The 14,500-nt window shown below is 36.3% G+C and overlaps 1 protein-coding gene across 1 annotated transcript in view; it reads right to left on the bottom strand.

Annotated features, from left to right (window-relative positions):
* TENM3 (teneurin transmembrane protein 3) overlaps positions 1–14,500 on the bottom strand; it is a 2,564,262-nt gene that overhangs the window by 2,528,810 nt on the left and 20,952 nt on the right. The window contains exon 3 of the mRNA XM_058719934.1: positions 6,907–7,026. The gene's annotated coding sequence lies outside the window, so the exon portion shown is untranslated. The remainder of the gene's footprint in view (positions 1–6,906; positions 7,027–14,500) is intronic.

The raw sequence follows: 14,500 nt of genomic DNA, 5'->3' as shown, positions 1-14,500 counted from the left end.
TCCATCACTTGCACATATATCATAACACCTAATCTTCACAATCACACTCTTAGACCGGTATTATTTTTATCCACATTTCAATGATGAGGAAACCGAAGCATTGAGAGATTACATGACATTGTCAAAGTCCAACAGATCAAGTGCTCCAGTTGGCCCTGCGTCTCCGCCTTAGACCCTGGTGGGATTTGTGCTTTGCCTTTCCCGGTTCTTTCTAGGCTTCCTATCACGCCCATTAAAAAAAAAAAAAATCCAACTAATGGACAAGTTAATAAACAATAAGAAAGCCTACCTTAATTCCACCATCTCCTTCTCTTCGCAGGGAAATGACCTCTGTCCCATCGCTTTATATTCACTCTTCAATCTAGCCCCCCCTGGCCTTGGCCTCACTGCTCCTCTAATCCTGCCCCTGCTAAACCACAGACAGCTGTGACCTATCAGTTGCAAAGATCAGGTCAGCTTTGATCTTAATTGATCTCTCCTTTGCAGTGAGCTCATCATCATCATCATCACTGATGTCTCTTTAAAACTCATTCCATACTGAATTTACGGACTCTTCCTCTGTCATAGCTTCCGACCCTCCCTTTGAGGCCTCACTTTGAGGCTCCCATTTTTCTGCCTCCTCATTAGATATTGTGCTCCCTGGGATTCCATTTCTCTTCCAATCATCGGCTCACATTTTTAACTGTCTGCAAACTACCTTCAGCCAGGGGTTCAACAGGCACACACTCAAGATCCTCAAAGCAAGACACACGATTTTCATAAACCTCTTCCTGTATCATTACCTCAGTGTGAGGCAGCAGCATCCAACCAAAATGGAAAGACATATAGGCCACTCTCATCTCTCCTCTCCCTAACTCTATTTCACCAACGCCCACTATAAAACAATGAGTGAAGTCCTTCTGATTGCACACCTCCTTACGCTCTTCTCTTTTTCTCTACCCATCCCTTCCCTACCTTGCCAGCCTCTTTTGTATTGCTCACTGTTTATTCTCTGAGACACCAAACTGCTATTCTCCTCACCACTCATCATGTCCCTCCGCCTGCTGTCCCTTGTACCTTTCAAATCCAGCCCCCGCCCAACTGCAATCCTTGGTCCACTCAATTTCCCTACCACTCGACTACTTCCCATGGAACCTTAGTGCCTCTCTTCAGTCCCCTCCTCACATTTTTATGCACGTCTATGGCCTCGAGATATTTTTAAATAGAAAGCAAACTGCAGTGGTTAAGTGTGTGGCCTCTAGACTCAGCTTTACCACTTACCAGCAGACAGGTTACTTAACCTCTCTTAACCCTACTTAATGGCTGCCTCACATCCACAAAATGGAAGACAGCCATAGTACATAAGTAATGGAGTAGTGGTGAGGATAAAGCAGAGAATTCTGAGCAAGCCTGGCGTATATTAGGCACTCTACAATACTGTTACAACAGTTGGTAAATATTCTCCCCTGGACTCCCCAGTAGACACCGCACTCCTTGAAGTTGGGGATTTGTCTTAGTGTAACTAGCACCTCACACCAAGCCCAGAGCAGGGGCCTCTATACATTGAAATTGATTGAATAAGATGATGTGATACAGTGTTCAAAATAAAAGACCAATTTTATTGGCTTTTGCTCTCTAATTTAAACTCCAGGGGAACTAAGCAAGTAAGGCGATAACCAGTGAAAAGTTTCACTGCAGACCTGAGCCCTATGTGCGATTTTTCAGGCCTGATCAGGGGCAATTATGCAGGCATTCCCTGGCCTGCCTCAAAGGATGCACAGCTCGTGCACTGCTCTGTAGAGAGTTTCAGGACCACCGGCCAGCCTTGCTCTTACACATGTCCATATTCTTAGACCAAATGCCTTCAGCTACAAACCTCTTTATCTGAGGTCTTTGGCAGAGGCCTTCCTCAGGCAGCTCTGCTGGGACCTCCTCATGGAGGAACCTTGAACCCACGTCTCTCCACTCTGACTCAGGAACTTCCCACTCCTATCCTTACTTCCTTTACTTCCTGGCACCCTGGCCCACAAACCCGGAAAAACCTTTTGTCCAGAGCTCTAATCAGCATAAATGAGCCCCACATCTGTGTTGATCCACCTGACTCCCAACCAGTGTGTTCCATGAAGGAAAATGAATTAGGGGGGAGTAAGGGCTTTCTCCAAATTGGTTCCCTGCTTCTATTAGCCCAGCAAGTGATTAAAGTCTTGACTGCTACTTTCATTTTGGCTTACTGTCTTAATTGGCTACTCAGACACCTGGCAGTTCAGCTCTCTTCAGCTCAGTCCAACTCCTGACAAGTAAGGAAGAGACTAAGAAAGGTGGGAGATTTTGTAGGGAAAATATCCTGGAAAACGATATTTTGCTACCCTTCACTTTATAGGAAGATATCTTTGAGTGCTTCTATGATTTAGAAACAGGACACTCTTAGGTTACAAGATATCTTAGAGATTTCGTAATATACTTTGTTCATGGATATATTATGAACCTGGCATTCTATGTGACCTGAGGGCACAGTTATGGGTGGTGACGAAGCTCTACTGACCCCTAGTTCAAAATCAAACTTCCATAGTGCTATATATTATACAAGGTTGAGTCTGGAAATATACCAACTTCCAGAATATTCTGGTTTTTTGTTCCCTTTTTGGAGTTAGTGTTTGTGTTGTCACTACATCACCCATCATGGCGATACTCCGAAACCACGTGGTTGGAGAAAAAGATTAGAATAATCTGAAAGAAGTATAAATGTATGTGTTTGGGTCATGCAAGTAGGAAACATCAGCTTCGTCAGGTTTCTAAATGAACTTATTTCAGAGTGAAGGCTATAGATTTAAGAATATATGCCTCTAGCAACATAGATTTAAACTTGTCTAGATTTAGAGAAAGGGAGAGTAGATATATTGGCCAATAGGATTTACTGTCCTGTTTTAAATCAGTCTTATTTGGAGACTTCTAAAAACAAGGGGGGCACAAAGAGGGAGAAAAAAGACACCGGCTACACATTCACATGCACGAATCTCTTGATAAGAAGTAGGGACAATGCACACATTTTCAAAAGAATGGTCGTCAGCCCAACAAGTACTGGTGGGGACAGATAAGGCAGGATTACACGGACTCTCACCTCACAGTGAAGGATACCATAGGAAGATGAGAAGTGAGGGAAGAATTAAGAAACCTAGTACAGCACTTTCCGGGGCACCTGGGGGCTCAGTCTCTTAGTATCCAACTCTTGATTTCAGCTCACATTGTGATCTCATGGTTCATGGGACAGAGCCCCGAGTTGGGCTCTGCACTGACAGTGTGAAGCCTGCTTGGGATCCTCTCTCCTTCTCTCTCTGCCCCTCTCCCACTGGCACTCACATACACTCTCTCTTCCTCAACATAAATAAATATGCTTGAAAGAAAGAAAGAAAAAGAAAAAGAAAGAAAGAAAGAAAGAAAGAAAGAAAGAAAGAAAGAAAGAAAGAAAGAAAGAAAAAAGAAAAAAAGAAAGAAAAGAATTGCATTTAGCAGATCCACTCTGGGTCCAATTTCTGAGTCTAAAACAAAGTTGAAATAAAAGACAGGGCCTCAAGGAATTCATCTTTGAGAAAAGACCATCTCTGAGACTAATCTTTGCATCTCAGCCTTTTTCATATTATTTTTCCATTTCCACTGCTTGGTATTCCTCAGTTTCCTCTGGCTATGCATCAAACTTTTTTTTTTTTTTTTTTTTTGTTTAAGAAAGAAATACAAATACTGTTGGCATGAAGTCAAAACCTGTTCCTTAGTAATTGAAACACACTTTATAGATGCTAAGTGCAGGTCTTCTATCATAGAGGCCAAAAAAACCCCAAAACAAAACAAAACAAAACAAAAAAACCTCAATGGAAACATCCCTAAGTATGAATAAGACTGTTTCCTTTGGACTTTAAATAGTACGAAAGATCTCGGTAAGAATTACAAAGAAAGTGTAAGAAGAGTAAGCCACGGTTAATCTTTCATCATGTTGTTTACTTAAACGAAGACCTAAGTTCTTACATGATGTAGTTTTTCCCGTAAAAACTATCATTATTATTATTATCAGACTATCATGCAAATGGAACGTTGTAAGTACCTTTTAATACTAGACTTAAGGACAAAAGCAACTGATACAAAACAGTGTGATTTATCACTTACTGGGCTATTTATTACTTCAGTCTTACATCGATGCATTTAAAAATTTTATCCTAAGGTAAAGTTAGAAAAAACACCTCAAGTATACTACAAATTATCTGCTACATAGAGCAAACAGGAATTTGCAAAAACCTCATGTCAAGGAAATGTTAAATTCCTATACTTGAAGGCCAAACAAACACAAACAAATGCTCTTATTAAGCAAACATCTCAGTGAAATATTTTATATACCAACACCACTAGAGGGCTTGATACGTTTTGCTTAATAAAAAGAATTTCTTAAACCAGGTTGCCTTCTTGGTAGATGGGAACTTCTATACATATTCATCCTTCTAATCATAGTCATTAAAATACACACATGCGTACATTGACACAAAATATAATAAAATGATTAGATCAAAGGGAATTTTATAGACTGAACATGGTGTTAAACCATTTAAGTGTGTTCAACCGTATGGTTTTGAATATCACTTAGTCTTAAATGACACTGAACATTATTTCTGCAAATCTGTATTTGACAACATGGCTCTGATAAATGGTCTAGGACATTCTGGAAGAAGATTAATAGTTTTAAAGCAACTCACAGATTTCTCTCAGATGCAAGTAACCAACAATATTGATTAAAAATAATTTGCTTCAGAGTAGTGTCTGCTTTTTACAGGAATATTTACTTTCATGAAAACTTTTCTATGACCCTGCCTCGAAAAATTGTATTTTAAAAGACATTAAAATTGAATTTCTTCTTTAGTAGAATAAGTAACATGTTTAATAAGTGTGACTTTGTCTCCAGGGGTATTTGGCCTTAAATCAATTTTATTATTCAGTCATATTGTGAATACATATTTTTATGAGATAATGAGAGAATAAAAATTATGACACTCAGCTAAAGGAAACAAGTCTTGAGACTGATTCGAAAACTTTTACTTACCCATTTAAAATAGGAATGAGACCCATTACCCCAAGTCTTGGAACGACTTAAACTTTACTATGCATAACATTTTCAAAATTTGAAGTGGAAAATCTAAGTTGGTACTCTATTAGGTGAAATACCTCTGGAATTATGATCAAGTAAATGAAATATAAATTGTTACATTCATAAGAATTTTCCCAAACTATGTGTTCAGTTTTAGGGGAAAAAATGTCAGTATGTCATAGGATATCTAAAAAGACCTTTCGTTATCTGAATTACTTTGGGGGTCAATAACACAAGTCAAAACATAAGCCATATTTGACTCTATTCCAGGGTGACATTTAAAATGTGTAGCTAGGGGCGCCTGGGTGGCGCAGTCGGTTAAGCGTCCGACTTCAGCCAGGTCACGATCTCGCGGTCCGTGAGTTCGAGCCCCGCGTCGGGCTCTGGGCTGATGGCTCGGAGCCTGGAGCCTGTTTCCGATTCTGTGTCTCCCTCTCTCTCTGCCCTTCCCCCGTTCATGCTCTGTCTCTCTCTGTCCCAAAAATAAATAAAACGTTGAAAAAGTTGTAATTTAAAAAAAATAAATAAATAAATAAATAAATAAAATGTGTAGCTATCTGTAGTGCACGGACCTGACCAATGGGAAGGCCCTGCTGGTGAGCTCTGAGTATCTGCAGAGATTCTACAGGTGACTTTTATTTTTTTTTATTTTTTTTATTTTTTTTTTCAACATTTTTTATTTTATTTTTGGGACAGAGAGAGACAGAGCATGAACGGGGGAGGGGCAGAGAGAGAGGGAGACACAGAATCGGAAACAGGCTCCAGGCTCCGAGCCATCAGCCCAGAGCCTGATGCGGGGCTCGAACTCACGGACCGCGAGATCGTGACCTGGCTGAAGTCAGACGCTTAACCGACTGCGCCACCCAGGCGCCCCTACAGGTGACTTTTAAAACCCCAAGAATGCTTAATTGTCTGGAGGTTTTCTTATTAAATACAATCTCCCCCAGAGGTTATGTTTTTCTGTGTCATTCATGGAACTATCAAAGACACTGCAACCTAAGAGATTCAGCTGGCCACCTGTAGTCCGCCAGCAAAATGGCTATCATTTCATCCTCTTTACCAGTCATAATAGCACTTACTCACGAATTACAGTAGGATGCTGTGGAATTTTATGTGGAAAGTATAGATCTTCATTTGTATGACCAAACCAAGCCCTCGGGTCAATTGACAAGGTTTTTGCAAGGTTTTGTTCATTTTTATTCTGTCCGAATGTAATAGTTCTGTATGATTAAACTGCAGATGTGGTGAGTAAAGAGCATTTGATAACTTAATAAGGTACAGATGAAGCATTTGAAAAACTCAACTCATGGCTATTATCACTGATGGTTCAATAGATTTAAAAATATCACCAACATTTAAGCATTCTGCCTTATAAAAGTATCTCATTTGTTATATTTGTAATCTTATAACTCATAATGTATTGATTGTTCATGGTAAGACCATCATTCTTCCCAGCCTAGATTTGTAATTATTTTACTTTCTCATCAGAAAACTGTCACACTACTAAATATATTCTGGCACAGGCTGTCATGACATGGTAAACAATTGATATGTTGTCCCTCCCTTCACTTTGGTTTACCCCAAACATTTATTTATTTATTTATAGAGATGAAGAGCTTTTCTCTTATCAGCAAGTATTTCGGGAGTTTTGCAGTATTCTGCCTATTACTGCTCCTACACTATATGTTACTGTGTTTTGTTAATCTATATATGTTATTCTTAAATTATGGTAAAGTGTAGCACATATGACGTTATTGAAACACACAAAAAACAACATTCTAATTTCATTAGAAAATACTCACAGTGATACACCTCTATGAGCGATCTTAGTGCTTCATCCAGAATAAACATCACATGAGAAGAATAGTTCAGAAGTTATTTTTATCTCCTTTCTCTAATTTACATGATCGCTGCATTCAAGTCTGGAAAAAAAAAGTTAAATGTCCCACTGTTAAATACAATGGCATAATTTCTATGTAATTTGTAAAACAGTAAGAAAATGCTAGAATATACTCCTGAATATAGTAAGTTTCTGAACACTGAATAAGTAGGAAGAATTTTAAAATGCAATTTATATATGATGCGAAAGTCATCAGGTCCACCAAAATTATATTAAATGTGTGTTAAGCGATCCTACATATTACTTTTTGCTTCCCCAGTACCATGTGAAATGAATCTTTACAAACTCCAAGTGATCTTAACCACATATACTTCTATCCAAGATAAGTATATTTAGATTACTAAGGAAGGTAGAAAATATATTCTTTTTTCTTTCTACCAGTTAAGTGATTTTCATAAAACCAACATAGAGTATTTTGCTGAGTACAACTCACTCTGAGTGTTGAAGGAGTTATACAGAGTAGATTTTACTCTTCTATATGCAATTAAGTCATGAATATCCAAGTTGTCTTTAACAAAAGGAATATATATTCGAACACTGAACAAGATTGAGTGAGAGAATTGTTTAAAAAAGTTGTAAAATAATCATGAGTTTTCCAATAAGCTCTGGAGGAAAAAAAAAAAAAAACATGAATGGGTATCTTCACATTCAGTGGTCTACAGTCTGCCAAGGGAGAGGAACAGACCTTTGTGAGAGGGAGGCTTCCCATAGCTTACCCATCAGTTAAAACCAAACCAGCAGACTCTGGTGAAAAGGGCTTCCAATGGAAAGACTCCTTAAGGCTACTGATATTTTTTAAGTTGTCTTAATGGGAATAAACTTAATATCTACTAATAAAAGCCACAAAGTTTCAAAAGACAGTGCTTTAGGTATTAAACAAACAAATAAAAGCTCTTTTAGGTACAAATGCTATAACACTCTCAACCCCGCTTCCCAAAGTCAGAATATGATGGATTCATTTCCTATGAGCCCTCGATATTGTCACAGAGAATAATAGCAACAGAAGTCACCCAATGTGACAGTCACTGTGAGGGGAGACAGTCTGAAGAATAAACATCGTGAAAAGACTTGTCTCTCCCAGACAAAATCTCTAACTCTGAATACAATTAACTAACTAACGTCAGTCAGCAGTGGTTTGTACATGGATAACCCACTTCCTGTCTGATTGGTTGATAGGTCTGCTTTGATTTTTAATATCATCTCTGCCTCTCATGCATGACATTTTTTTCTCTTCCTGATCATATAATTGTTAATCCCTGCTGTCCAGAAACTATAAGAATCAAAGAATCAGTTATATTACTATACTGATTATATATATATATATATATATATATATATATATATATACTGAATATATTATATATATACATATAATTATAATAATTAATTATAATGATAATAATTTTACACAAAAATTTCTAGATAAAGATCACAGATTCAAGAATTTCATTCGGAAGTATTCTTATTTATAACTTCAATTGTTCTTCTTATATCTTTTCTATGAACTCCTTTAATGTATGTGTTACTTCTCTGTTACATCTCATTTACATCTCTCATACTCTTTCTAGCAGCTTCTGTCTTAACATTTTTTCTATTTTATTTTTGATAAATAGCTTAACAATTATCTCATCATGCTCCAGGCAATAATTGCTTTACAAAAAAGTCTATCAGGGTGCCCAGGGTGGCTCGGTTGGTTAATAAGCATCGGACTCTGGATTTCAGCTCAGGTCACGATCTCATGGTTGTTGGGATTGAGCCCCATGTTGGGCTCCATGTGGAGTGTGGAGCCTGCTTGAGATTCCCTCTCTCCCTCTCTCTCTCTGCCTCTCCCCTGCTCATGCTTGCTCTCCCTCTCGTCTCTTTCTCTCTTTCTCAAAATAAAGTTTAAAAACACATTGAAAAAACTCTTTCTGTAACTTCTTTTTTCAAGCTGAAGTACACTGACACGCAATGTTACATTAGCTTCAGGTGTACAACATAGTGATTGGACAGCTCTATACATTATGTCATGCTACAATCTGTCACCAGACAACACTATTACAGTATCACTGACTACATTCCCTATGCTGCACCTTACATCTCTGTGACTTACTCATTCCACTGCTAGAAGCCTGACCTCCTACTCCCCTTCACCCATTTTGGCCATCTCCCCCCCCCTTTCTGTGTTCTGGCAGCCACCAGTTTGTTTTCTGTATTTATGGATCTGTTTCTGTTTTTGTTTGTTCATTTTTTTTAAATTTTTTCATGTATGCAATTAGGACCATGCAGAGTCAATCCCCTTAAGTTAGAAATCATTCAAGAAATCACTATATTGTACACCTGAAACTAACGTAACGTTGTGGGTCAGTGATACTCTAACTAACTAACTAAATAAATATTTGTTGAACTATTGAATGAATGGGCAAATGAATAAATGAAACGTTTCTGCATTTGCTAATGATGATGGCCACTAATCCCTCACTGATTAGGTTTTGTGAACCTTGTTTGTATGGAAATTCTTCTCGCTCAGTGACTGAGATATGTGTTGTTTTTCAGGGTCTCCTGTTTCGGTTTCCATTAAGTTCAATATTCTGTGTCAGCAGGAAAATTTACAAATTCTAGGGAGGTAAATTTAATGATATCAAAGTTGAATCTACTCAAGGATTCCTTTTCAAGGTTTTTAGAGACCAATGACAGAGGTATCAGAAATGTTAAGGGAGTGGGGAATAAACGTTGAGGGCTATTAGAAAAAGGATATCATTCATTACCCAACATTTCACAAAATTACAATCAAGTCCTGACCAATTTTGAAACCATTTTCATCCTGATATTTCCATCCTACTTCAACGTTGTTGTCAACTGTTTTATAAACATTGAGTGGCACGCTGGTGGAAATATTTACTCCCAAGGTCCACCAGAGGAACATCATGTAAAATCACTATACTAATTTTTTTTTAAACAATGACCTTAAAATCTACCTGGCTACTTGCTGGAGAATACAAAATTATAAACTTGGTATCAAGCATATAAAAGGTGGAGGGGAGAAGACAGTGATTCTTCCATTCAACATCCATGTCCCTTTCTTTGTATCCTCACATTCTCACTCATGACTTACGCACTGACCCTGTCTTTTGGCTTATGGAAAACAATAGGCAAAAGTCAGGTCTATTTTGCTTTTAGCAAGAGTCTTCCCCTCAGAATCCTTTTCTGTTCTTGGTGGACATATTGCTGCCCTAGGAGAAAGGCTAATGGTGGAACCCAAGTGGCTCCTGAATTCCTGTGCCACCAACAACCAAGATGGCTCTGAAAATTCCATGTGCTGAGAAAGAAAGAAAGAAAGAAAGAAAGAAAGAAAGAAAGAAAGAAAGAAAGAAAGAAAGAAAGAAAGAAAGAAAGAAATTGCCAGGATGTAAACTTCCCACTTATGCCATATTTGAAAGATATGCTTCTATGACCAAAACTAAACAAGGCAAGCCAAATCGAAAATAAAAGCAAACAAGGCTCCGAATAACATAAACCAAACATGCTCTGATGTATCTTTTGATGCTTTAGTGTAGTTACTACTCAACCTAGCCTTTTTGCACAAGTCGTTGTTGAGAGGGTTATGTAAGAGATGGGATTTTTTTTTCCCCACTAGGCATTACATTGTCAGTCCTTCCCCATTTGATTAATTCAAAACAAATTATTTAAAAATTACTTGAGTGGGTTAGCCAACATTTATTGTTACTTGTTAGCTGTTATTTAATTTCGACATTTATTTATCGAGCCATATGGGTAAGTGTCTTAATGTGGCCCAGTAGTATTTTTCTGTGTTACATTTCTCTGAAGTTAGTATCCGTACTTTATTGAGAAACGTGTAATGTGTGGCAACAAATATGTATTTTTCACAGCAATTTTAAAATCAAAAGTCTCTATACCATAATACAGTAAATCCACATGGAAGAATGCAATCAGATTTCCAAGACATATTTGCAAGCTGTCTGCCTGATATCTCGGCATAGTATATCATCTGCTTATAACAATGTTCTCAATGGTATTTAAATTCCCAGAATATTCAACTAAAGCATCTATATTTTGGATTCATTATATTTTGGTAAGCATGTCTGGGAACCAAGCCACCACTAAAACCACAAATAATGGTCAGAAATGAACGCTGCATTCTGATTTCTAATTTGGGATTCAATATGCAGAGAACCATCCATTTTCCCTCAGCATCCTACTGACTCCTCAGGGGACGTCACTGCTACCTTGAAAAGTGTCCATCTCAGTCTCACCCTGGGAAATCCAAAACAGGAGCCACTAAATGTTTGGCTAACACAAAATCCACAAGTTGGCATGATAATAACAATAACAACAAAATAACAGTAACTAACATCTATTAATTAGTAATTAGATGCCAGGTCAACAATGTATATCGATTTTTCATTTGTATATGAATTAAAAAGTATCATTATACACCACACATTGCCTATTAGGAAAATGAGGCACCAAGCAATTTTCTCAAAGTCATGTCACCAAGAGTCAAATCAGTTCATGACAATGTTAATCCCGTATCCTTTCCATTAAATTGTATTATTTTGTGACTGACCCATTTATGACAGAAAATGAAATGTTTTTTTAACCAACTGAGCAGGAAATGTAATATAACACATGCCAGGCAATACTTCAGTTTTTAAAAATATAATGTATAGATATATAATGATTATTTAAATAGTAAGAAAAAATCCTGAATAAGTTGAAAAAAATTAGGTCCTCTGAAGTATCATGTTCACATTAAGTTCAATAATAAGGATATGGATGTCAGCATGCTAGCACTGAATTTCTGAACTAAATCATTATAGAATATGCATGGGAAATAAAAATAAGACATTTACACAACTGTCAGAAAATAAGTATACTTCAAATAAATTCTGCATTTTTGAGGTTTCCACAAATAAAAGGGATGATATATATATATATTTAATATATATAAATATATATATATTTATATAATATAAAATATAAATACATATGTAAATATATATATTTATATAATATTTTAAAAATTCCTGATTTTCCAAGAGTAAATGTTACGGAACACTTAAAACAAAATTTAAGTGTGTAAACATGTTTATACATTGAGCAGTTTAAATCAATATTTAAGTCCGTAAGATGATTCCCTCTAATCCAATGATATTCATGTTAAAATAAATAAATGAGTCTAATTAACACTGCACTAGTCCACATGAGGTAGATTTATATTTGGACAGGAAATATCTGTAAGAGATCAGATTTATTCTCTCAAGTTAAACCAAATAAATGGCATAAACTGTGTCTACCTGTGGGAAGAAAGTGGGTAGGCTGATGCAGATTGAATTCTGCACAGTGCAAATAACTTCATCCTATACACATTGTTTTCACATCAGCATCCCACATTGAAAATCTATACAGAATATTTTACATGACCATTAATTACAACTAATTTTATAGGAGGACAGCCTGCAAGCTCTTCATTGCTATAGTTTCTTGCTTGTGTGTATGTTTACTTTATAATTTTACAGCATTTCTGCCAATTACTACAAAAAATCTTGGCTCTCGCCAAACGCAGTATATCAGTCAATGATGTAGAGATTTGCTGACAAACTTTAGATGCCACAGAAAAAAAGAAAAATGTAAAAATATCTGCCTATTTCTTCCGGGTATAATCAAGTAATAGGTTAAGAATTTGGAAGAATGCACAAATTATACCCTCAAGAAGGATGTCACTTCCTCAGTTAGAAGTTTCAAAGTTAATCATGGCTTATTCATGTGAATCTTTAATTTTTTTTAAGATCTATGCCAGATAGTTTAAATATTTTTCATCTAATCTTTTATAAATCAGTAATTGATAAAACCTTTGTAAATGGGGGAGGAGATGACTTGAAATTTACAGTTCAATATCCAAATTAGCACAAAAAATTTGTTTGCAAGGACCAGCCTGTAAAGATACTGACAAGTATCTGACAAGAATGAGAACAGGACATAAAGGCCAAATGCACACTGGTCTGAAATGATAAAGTTGTCCAAATGTGGAATTGGTTGAAGATGAATTTATTCTCTACAGAAAATAACTCAGCAGCTTCACAAATCATAGCCAGTGGTGCTAACCTGAACATCAGAACCACTTGAGGGAAGAATATTGTGTGTGTGTGTGTGTGTGTGTGTGTGTGTGTGTGTGCAGTGTGTTTGTGGTTTTGAACCCTTCTATGATCTTCCCTTGTTTGTACAGTCGCTAATATTGTGTCAGAAAAATGTGTAAATTGTGATTTTGGAGATTTGGGGGAGGGGATAGTTTTCAATTTTCATGCAGTTTCCCATCATCTGTATTTCATTTTCTGCCAAATAGGCCACCTCTGTTTGTTGGTTAATGTTTTAATCTACTTCATAAAAGTTTTGTCACTTTAATTGATTGAGCTTTGGAAACTGTATTGCTGTAAGCAATTATACATAATTTTTCAAATGTTTACTTTCAGAAAGATAAAAATACTTATTTCATTACACTCAGTGCTGTAGGTATTTATCTGTTAACCACAGTTCACTCAAATAATGTCTTTCTTTTACATTCAATAAAATATTCTCCACATAAACATTTTTACAAAGACAATGAAAGAGCAGTTTGTCAAAAGAATAAAGTGATGTTTGAAATTTTTGTCAGTTTTCCCCACAGAAAAATTTCCATTTTAAATGGCCTTTACATATTAAAATGTGAAATTGGGAAGTGATATTTATCTGCATCATTTAATTTGATTGCACACTAGAATCCTCATATTCACTATCTTACCTTTTACTTTATGTATACTAATACAAAACTAGATAGTGCTGTTTCTTTTGTCTGGGTAATCATAGGCATTATTGCGTCTTTTAACCTAAGGGCACTTCCAAACAATTAGAGAAAGCGTTTCCCTTATGAGAATGATTGTTGGTTTTAGACATTAATCAACAGTAGTGGATTAGCATTATTTTTAATTGTATAGATGACATTAATATTATACTGAGTTTGACAAACCCTTTTTTTAAAGTATGGACCATGGTTGCAAATCTCCCTAACCAGTATTCAGGAGTCTTATTTTTCTTCCATTTTACAGTTTAAATATTTTGTTGTGTTTTTTTTTTATTGAACAATTGGCTTTTGATCATTTGTTAACTAATTCATGTACTTCAGAAATGATGAAAAAGTTTTAAGAATAAAATGACATTTAAAATAAAAAGCAGGTATGTCTAACCCTTTAAATTATTAAAAAATATTCTGTCAGACAATTATTCATATAAAAACATAAAAGACAGAGAAATATACATTCAAGACTTTGCAATCCAATTGATGAGGAATGAATGGGAGCCATACACACAAAAGAAAAGGCTGGATTCCTTCTTGAACCGAATGAAATGAGGCATCATTCCCTACACACCAGTCACAAAACACCATTCAAGGTCGAAGTCTTTCCTCCTTGTTAAATGCATATCTGACAAAACTTACAGCCAGCACTTGACCCAGTAGATCT

Source organism: Neofelis nebulosa, chromosome 3 (genome assembly GCF_028018385.1).
Source record: "Neofelis nebulosa isolate mNeoNeb1 chromosome 3, mNeoNeb1.pri, whole genome shotgun sequence".
Lineage (NCBI taxonomy): Eukaryota > Metazoa > Chordata > Mammalia > Carnivora > Felidae > Neofelis > Neofelis nebulosa.
This window is presented reverse-complemented; position numbering and strand designations above follow the sequence as displayed.